This window comes from Drosophila albomicans, chromosome 2L (assembly GCF_009650485.2).
Source record: "Drosophila albomicans strain 15112-1751.03 chromosome 2L, ASM965048v2, whole genome shotgun sequence".
Taxonomy (NCBI): domain Eukaryota; kingdom Metazoa; phylum Arthropoda; class Insecta; order Diptera; family Drosophilidae; genus Drosophila; species Drosophila albomicans.
This window is the reverse complement of record NC_047628.2, coordinates 5,676,024-5,684,553: the sequence shown is the minus strand read 5'-3', so window position 1 is coordinate 5,684,553 and position 8,530 is coordinate 5,676,024. Positions and strand designations below refer to the sequence as shown.

The 8,530-nt window shown below is 39.3% G+C and overlaps 1 protein-coding gene across 2 annotated transcripts in view; it reads left to right on the top strand.

Annotated features, from left to right (window-relative positions):
• Positions 1-884: 884 nt before the first annotated feature.
• LOC117563725 (voltage-dependent calcium channel subunit alpha-2/delta-3) overlaps positions 885-8,530 on the top strand; it is a 57,382-nt gene continuing 49,736 nt past the window's right edge. For both annotated transcript variants that reach the window (XM_034242189.2, XM_034242187.2), the window contains exon 1: positions 885-1,787. The gene's annotated coding sequence lies outside the window, so the exon portion shown is untranslated. The remainder of the gene's footprint in view (positions 1,788-8,530) is intronic.

Genomic DNA, 8,530 nt, shown 5'->3' with positions numbered 1-8,530 from the left:
GCTTTCTTGTTGAATAATTATGCTTTAGACACAGTGCAAAATTGAACGTGTTTGGGTAACTATAAGTAAAATATAAATAAAACGACTGGAAATAATTTGAAATTAATAGTACCAGGTTCTTAGGTTGTTTTTAATTGGATTTGAGAATTATGATTGATTTTATTTTATAATATGGAGATTTACTAAAGCTCGCGCGATTTACATAGCTCTCATTTTTAATGTAAACTTTCCTAGAACAGTCAATAGTCGCATCGTCAGCATTAATTGTGTACCATTTTCAGCAACATGTTACATTACTATTGTATTCCAATTATATAAAATTGAAATTAAAATCAGAACTAAAAGTAAGTAACGATCTTTTTAAAAAGTTCGCCTTTGTTTTAATACCGAATAAAGTGTAACCAAGCTATAACCAAGGAAAGTGGTAGATTTAGTATATTTTTTTGGCCTTTAATACACATTTTGAAATTCCACTTGTCACTGGTCACCCTGTGTTTTATGACCAATAACAAACAACAAACACGTTCATCCCCAATTATTCGATTACCAAGGACAACTGTTGTGTGAAGAAATTCAGCGAATTTGTGAAAATAGTATTTTTAATTTATTTGGTAAACTTAACAAAGAGCAATCAAATATTTTTAAATGGAATTTGAATATTTGTCTAGTTTTAAGTGTGTTCGTGAAACTTGCCTGTCAGAGAGGCAAATATATACATTTCCAAGCATTTAAATGAGCAACTTGGCGCGCGTTTCCTTGGCATGTGTAATGTTGCCCTCTCCATCGCTCTCCCCAATGTTGTTTTCGAAGTGGCGAGCAACATGCTCCCCAAAGCAATGGCCTCAAAAAGAGCGCAACGCTCTCAGTTTCAGTTCGGTGCGTGAACCTGGCGAGTGTGGATGCGTTTTTGCGCGAAACGCCAAATAGCCAAAAGAATTAAATCTAAAAGCCAATACAAAACAACAAAACTAAAACGCGACGCCTATAAATAAAAAAAAAAAAAATAAATAAATACATGCTAGCAGTGCAATAAATAATTTGATAAATTGACAAAGCACACATTGATACAAATGAGCATTAATAGTTAAATTCGTGTTTTTTGCTAGTGTTAAAAACGGGAACGTCGAAAGCGTCCCAAATAAAAATTTACATCAGTCGACAAAATTAATACAGTGTTGTAAAACAAGAGGTAGAAACGAATAAAGCTCGAAATACGCGGCTGCAATTTAGAAAAGCCATGTGAAAATCTGTGTACACCACAATTTCTTAAAAGCAAATGTAGAAAAAATTATATATATATATATATATATGTATATAAATATATATGTAGCCGTACATTACATATATATGTATATGTGTGTGTGGTAGTACAATATTTGTGAGCGCCAAAAAGCCGAAGAGCAGGCCCCAACTCTGACGCCGACGCCAACGCCGCGCAGTCATATAAATTGTCTCTCGTCGCGCGCATTTCGAAAGTACACGTCCACCGCTCGTCCTGTAAATCCTGCTCAACGTTCTCGTAGTAAAAACGTTGTAGCGTGTGTGTTTTTTGTCGGCAAATCTGTTGACGCTAACGGCGACGGCAACGTTTACCGCGACTGCGACTGCGACTACGACAGCGCTGCGCTTCGCTGCACATAGAACGGAGTACTCCGCCAATTTCGCCTCACCGTTCCATTCCTGCTAGGCGTTCCTGTGCCAAGCAAATTTTTGTTTTTGGTCAACGAGCAACGCTTTTTCGCACTCAAGCTTCGAAATTGCGAATTTGGCGCGCTGAGTAAGCAAGTGTAAGTGTGACTGAATGCGAAACACTGACGGTATCCCGAGAGTGCGAGAGCGAAAGCAAAAGAGAAACTTTAAAGAGCGCGAGAGCCGCAATGCTTGGCGCTCTCGCACTCTCCCTTCCCAAGCTACATTCGAAGCTGCACTCGTTGATTGCACAATAAAATTACGCTCTCACACACACATACAAAGGGGAAAAGAAAAAAAAACAAGAACCCGTTGAAAATCATTAGGTTTTTTTCTTTAAAAAAAAAATTACATAAATTAGCAAAAGTTTCAAGCGGTGCCATAAATCAAAATTGTCGTGTCGTTGAGTGCGTGCGCATTTTGTTTTTGTGTTGCGCGCCCAAAAAAGTATGCTATGGTATTTTACTATTTACTACTACGCACGCTCCCACACACACAAACACACACACACACTCGCACGCCCGCATTGTATACATATATATGTATAGGTTCTATATGTATATGTCTAGTGCGGTACATAATAACGGTATTATTGTGTACTACACTGCCACGCAGCTTACGCAGCTGCGTAAAATCTCAAGGCTTGACCACTGCCTCGTAACCTCTGCAGGCACTACAACACTCCCCTCCCGGCTACCCTCCCAACAACAAAACTAACCCGCAGTAGCGTTAGCTACTCTAAGCCGTTCACCTACATAATGACAGAGCTCTTGGTGTGCATCCTTTGTGTGTGTATGAGTGTGTGTGTGTGTGTGTGTGTGTGTGAGGGCGAGTGTGTGCATGTAAAGTTACTGGCAAACAGAATCTTTATTATCCTTGGTTTTGGTTTTATTGCGTCCTTCAATATTTTTTATCTCTGTTGCTGCGAGCAGCATCCATCAGCTCAATTAATTGCCGCCTGTCACTGGAGTTGTTCTGTTTGAAGTGCATCCTTTAGCTCAGCTTTTGCCCAAAGCTGCTGCAAACAAATTGGCTGTGGGTCCTTTTAGAGAGAGAGAGTTGGGGATTTTGGAAAACGTTCCTTCGTTCGCTTGTTCATTCGTTGGGCCAAACAAATGGGTTTCAAGTACTGCAGAATGTTGGCAAGTGCATGTCAAGGATTTGTGAGTGCTTCTGGCACGACTTAAAAGATAAATTCTTACTAAATAATGACATTAAAACATTGATTAAATTGCCAAAGTTCCCAAAATACAATTTTAGATGTGTGTCTATTCTAAACGTATCTAATTTATAAAGCATATAACGAAGATTAAAAGGTCAATAAATATAATTGTGTTGAAATTAAGTGAGCAGTTTTATTTGAATTATCCTACGATAACAATATTAATGATTTACCTCTTTATTGTGCTGTTAGTTTAGTTCAATGTTTTATGTTCCACTTTGGGACTGCTCTTTAATTTAGTCAAAAGTTTGAAAAGAACTCGTGAACTATATTAAAAATTTTGCTTAAGTTAAGTAAGCGATGTGAATAAATAAATTAAATTTCTAGTTGTATTTTTTATATACCTTTTATATCATTTAATTTCAGATTTATTTGGTTGAAAACTTTCAAAATAAATTTGTAATAATATTTGAAATTTATATGTATGAGCAAATCTTAATGAATTGAAAAGAAAAATAAGATTGGAACTTTGCATTTTCACAGCTCTTTCTAAATTTATTTTGTTGAGTTAATAGTTTATTACATTCACAATTGAGAAACAAATTTATTTACATGTTTGGAAATCTTTAAATTATATTTTAAAATGTGTTGAATTTGATTATGCGCATCTTAATGATTTTAAAAGAAAATCAAAGATTAAGCTTTACATTTTATGTGTTTAATAAGGTTTCACATTTCAGTTTGGATTTATTTTTGATGAATTACGAGTTCATTTCATTCTTTAAAATGCATATTTCACTTAATCACAAAGATCAGTAGATACAGTAACATAGATGAAAATGCTCACAAATAAAGAGTTAAGTTAAAATTGAGAGCAGAAGAAGCAACAATGATTTTTATGCGGATCAACAGTTTTGTGATGAAATTGTGCATAAATAAACGAATTAATGTATTTGGTCGCTTTTCCAACCGTTATAGCAATTATTAAAAGTATTATTGCTGTAAGCTGCTATTTACAGTCTCTTCAAATTACATTAGCCCAATTGGCAGACAAGTCATAAAAAGCTGTCAGGATACACACACAGACAGACATAGACATACCACAAAGAAGAAGTATGTATGTGTGGGATGTACAGATTTATAAGTTATCAAAAAATTTTATATTACCCGGACGAACACACACACACACACACACACACACGTACAGAGAGGCAAACCAAAGCAGAACACAGATGCAATGGAAACTTTTCGCCGTCGCCTATTGAAATTTTCACAATCACATTAATTCCGTTACCGAAAACTCCCAAGGCCATATTTGCCCAGCCATTTTATGTTGTTGTGGTTGTTGTTGCTGCTGTTGTCGACCAGCGAAAACAACAAAGCAAAAACGCCATGGAAAACATAAAAAAAAGAAAGCTAAAAGGCAAACACAGCATAAAAAGAGAGCAGCAAAAGAAGACTGAAAGCAGAAAAAAGCGAGAGAGCGAGCAACAAAAAAAAAAAAAAAAACAAAAATGGGAAAAAAAAGAAAACAAAAAACCAACAGCCAGCGATATATGCGATATAATAAATCTTTTGTATAACACGCAAAACTTTATGAACGTGCGCCAACTATAAACTTTCACTTTTCAACAGTAGAGCGATAGCTGTGCCCTATGTCCGTTGCGTATACGCCATGTAGCACATGCTTTTATGATTTTTATAACTATTATTATTTTTGCTACTTCCATACATGCACAGTTTTCTCCTTGTACCAGGCATTTGGCTTTTTCTAATAAAGCGTGCTGAAAAGACAGACAACGATTCTGTAATAAATTTTCATTCGTATATTTGTTGACACTATCTAAATCAGTGGAAATTTTCAATATAAGCAACATAATCGCTACTATTTAAAGTGTCAAATACAGTATTGTGTGAAAACTGATAACATTTGATATTATTATTCGTTTCAGTAACAATTTAAAATATATTTTAGTTAAATTCTTAGACGCATTTTTGAAATATTAAAAAGATCTTTGAGACCTCTTGAATAAGACAAAAAGAGTGCGGTAGTTAATATAACGCAAAAAATTTTGAAATATACCGAAGGCTATACTTGGTATATTGATATAGAACTATTGTCGGAGATGTCTCATACATTTCCTGCAGGCACAAAGTTATATTTTATTAATTTATAGTTTCTAAATACTATGTTCTAGATAGTACGGTAACAGATCTTTGTTAATAATTTAGAGAATTGAAGAATATGAAAATGTAGTATTTAGTATATGAATAATATATATTTTAGTATATTAATAGTATATATTTTAGTATAACACATAGATGGAATAAATATATAAAACATTTCTTATTTGCATTGTATTTCTTAACAAATATAGTTTCACTATATAGTCAAATAAATTTAATGTTAGTTCTTGTTTTAGGTGATTTTCAAATATTGTTTTTATTAATTCAATATATTTTAAAATTAAAATTCACTCTTGATATTGAAAATTCAACCGAATCGTTACAACTGCGTTAAGAATTCGTTAGGATTGCGGTTACTTTGAATCATTATGATTTAAAATATCTATTAAACAAGCTTGTCAGTTTGTGTGCGTAAAGTAAATACATACATATGTAAGTTGGCATGTGTTAGTTAGCATTTTGAATATGTGTTGCATGCTTTTAGGCATCGCTGAAGCTTGACAACGCTTGGGCTGCATCCTGTGCGTGGCTGCCGTTCCATTTCTGTCAAAGTTTTTGATGTGCAGCGTGCAGTAAAAAAGGCAACACAAAAAGCGCTGTGAAATCATGCTATACATAAGTATATATACATACATACACATATATATGCTCTCTTGTTTTTTTTTTTTTTTTTTTTTTTTTTTTTTTTTTTTTTTTTTTTTTTTTTTTTTTTAAACTCAATCTATATATTTTATTCAAACAGTTGTCCATTATATATAATACATATATATAGTTGTGTGTTTTTTAAATTTAGACTAAGTATGTTATTGCGCCATTCTACTGTCCCCCTGGGACTACCAATAAAGTATTACTTCAGGAGGAGTAGAGCCTTAACGGCTCGCATCAGAGTTACGCACTTTTTCTTGGCGTCTGAGCTCCTTCATGACAGTGCTTGCCATTTTTTCCACCGCATCCCAATTATCGGCGTTTGCCAACATTAGTGGCACCATCCTATCTGGAGATAGGGACTCGCCCAGCACCTCTTCGGCTTCTCTTCTTTCCCTTTCAAACCTGGGGCAGGCGAAGATGATGTGTCCCGCGTCTTCCGTGACGCCTACTCCACACCTTGGGCATGATGGATCGTCAGCGTGCCCAAAGCGATGAAGATATGCTCGGAAACACCCGTGTCCACTAAGGAACTGCGTCAGATAGAAGTTTGTTTGGCCGTGTCTTCTATCTACCCACGCTTCGACCGATGGAATCAGTTTCCATGTCCATCTTCCCTTGGGAGCTTCGGTCCACCGTTGTTGCCACTCGATCAGCATGATCTGACGGCTTGTGAGGTGATTTCCTGTGCAGTATTTTCTGCTGATCTCGGTGACCAGCAGATCGAACGGAGTGATGCCCGCTATCACGTGCGCTGCTTCCCCAGAGACTGTGCGAAACGCACTGGCAACTCTAATAGCGCAGAGTCTGTAGAGTGCTCCCACTTCTTTAATGAATGTCTTTTTAGTCGTAGCCGCAGCCCATATGGGTGCTGCGTACGTTGTGATCGACCTCACCACTCCAGTCAGTAGTCGTCTCCGTAGTTGCTTCGGTCCTCTGGTGTTAGGCATTATGCGAGCAAGCGCAATACACGCCACTGAGGCTTTTTGGCCTATGTAGCTCAAGTGGTCCTTAAACGAGAGCCTCCTGTCTAGCATAACTCCCAGGTACTTAAGTGCAGGCCTTGAGCAAATACTTGTGCTTCCCACAATTATGCTAGCGGTCTCCACCATTTTCCTGGAGCTTATCAGGACTGCCTCCGTTTTGTGCTCGGCTAGGCTAAGGCCTGCGTCTGCTAGCCATCTCTCCGCCGTTTTTATTGCTGTATTAGCGCTGTTTTCAACTTCGTGCTTATGCTTGGCGACTGCCACGATCGCGATGTCATCAGCGAAGCCTACAATCTTAACCCCTTCCGGTAGATCAAGTCTCAGTATTCCGTCGTACATTAAGTTCCACAGCGTCGGACCAAGAACTGAGCCTTGTGGAACCCCTCCAGTAACTACTTGGTTGACGCTTCCGTGGTTGGTCCGGTAGCGTAGTGACCTTCCTTCGAGGTAACTGCCTATTATGCGGACGATGTGCGGCTCAATGTTCCTTTGGATCAGGCATTGCATGATTCTCCCCCAGTTGGCGGAGTTAAAAGCGTTCTTGACATCTAGAGTGACCACTAGGCAATACTGCTTGGTACCCCAGAGCCACCGCTTACCCTCTATTGCTGTGGCTGCTATGTGTGAGACCACCTGTACCGCTTGTTGTGTGGAGTGTGCCTTTCTGAAACCAAATTGATATGGTGAAAGACCCCCTTTGATGTCAACCTCGGCTTCCAGTCGCGTGCAAATAACGCGTTCGAGTACCTTGCCTACGATGTCCAGCAGACAGATTGGCCGGTAGGCTGAAGGGTCATCCGGTGGTTTGCCTCCTTTTGGAATAAGAACCAGGTCCTGTTTTTTCCATCGAATGGGAAATCTCCCCTCCCTGAAGCACGAGTTGAACACCGTACTGAAATATGCCGGTTTCAGCTCCATTGCTCTTTTGACAATGGCACTCGGGATGCCATCTGGTCCAGGGGATTTACCAGGTTTTATACTGTGCGCTGCTGCTAGGACCTCTCTATCCGAGACTTCGTCAAACTGAATACTGTTCCAGTCAGCAAGTCCTGCAACCTCATTGTTGTCGTTTCGGGCTGGTTGCTGTGGGAACAGATGAGACACTATTTTCCTCAAGAGTTCTGGGCACTTCGGGCTTGGCGATGAGAAGGCATTCAACTTCCTCATCGTAATCTTGTAGGCCGATCCCCAAGGGTCCTGTTCGGCTTGGTCACACAGCTCCAGGAAGAGTCGCTTCTTGCTTGCTTTAATTAGACCTTTCAGTGTTCGCCTTTTTGTCTTTAGCTCGAGCAATAGCGAAGACGCGTCTGGATTTCCGCGTTTGAGGGCTCTCTGAAGAGATCTTCGTGCCTGACAGCATTCTCTCCGAGCCACTGCAATTTCGTTAGTCCACCAGTACACCGGCTGATGCTTTGCTCCGTTCCCGACCTTCTTCATTGAGGCATTGCATGCTCGTGTCAACTGAGACATGATCTGCTTGGTCATGTCAGTCGCCGTGCCGCTAAGTTGCAACCCTTGCATCATATGCTCGAACATGTCGATGTCAAGAGTGTTCTCTCGGTACCTGGTTACTCTCGGAACTGCCGCAACTTCGGGTCGTTTCCTTATATCAGTAATGATGGCTTGGTGATCGCTGTAGGTGAAGTCCCTACAGACCTTCCAGGAGGCTCTTGGAGCCAGGCTACTGCTAAGAAAGGTCAGGTCGATAATGGATCCTGCGTTCCCTCTGCTAAATGTGTGCTCACCGCCCCTATTTAAAAGGACAACGTCCAAAGCCGCAAATGCCTCTAAAACCGCACGTCCTCTCTGGTTTGTGACTAAGCTGCCCCACTCCGTTGCCCAAGCATTGAAGTCACCCCCA